The sequence below is a fragment of the Otolemur garnettii genome, unplaced genomic scaffold (assembly GCF_000181295.1).
Source record: "Otolemur garnettii isolate 467f Iridium unplaced genomic scaffold, OtoGar3 scaffold00038, whole genome shotgun sequence".
NCBI classification, from domain to species: Eukaryota; Metazoa; Chordata; class Mammalia; order Primates; family Galagidae; genus Otolemur; species Otolemur garnettii.
Genome location: NW_003852433.1, coordinates 1463811 through 1464241, shown reverse-complemented (window position 1 = coordinate 1464241; position 431 = coordinate 1463811). Strand labels below are relative to the sequence as shown.

The following is a 431-nucleotide window of genomic DNA, read 5'->3' as shown; positions in this document are numbered from 1 at the left end:
CAAGGATCATGTCCAGAGCCAGAGCACAAAAAGAGCAGAAAGGGCAGGAGAGAGGGCTCTGTAGGAGGCCCCCAATTCTCGTAGGTGAGCCTGGGTCTATTCTGTATCTCTGGTCCACATCAGACCCTGGCATAGAATTTCAGCTCAATAAATGGTTGTTATATACTTAAGAGTTTGCCTTGCTGTACTTTAGTTTCCTCAACTCTTAAAATGGGCGTAAGAACCATCCCTATCACAGAGTATTCTAGGAGGCATTAAATGGGTTAACATTTCTTTGCACAGTACCTGGCACATAGTAGGTACTTAATGAGTGGCCTCTGCTATAAATAACTCCCAGGGGAAAGTAAAAGAGACAAAATCAAGTGTCTTGGCTTTCTTTATTCAAGTTAAGTGGTTTCCACAAGCCTGGATCAAAAAAAAAAAAAAAAAAA

At 41.5% G+C, this 431-nt stretch overlaps 1 protein-coding gene across 1 annotated transcript in view; it reads right to left on the bottom strand.

The window, feature by feature from the left end:
- Positions 1-431, bottom strand: part of SRRD (SRR1 domain containing) — an 8361-nt gene that overhangs the window by 6499 nt on the left and 1431 nt on the right. The gene's annotated exons all lie outside the window — the stretch shown is intronic.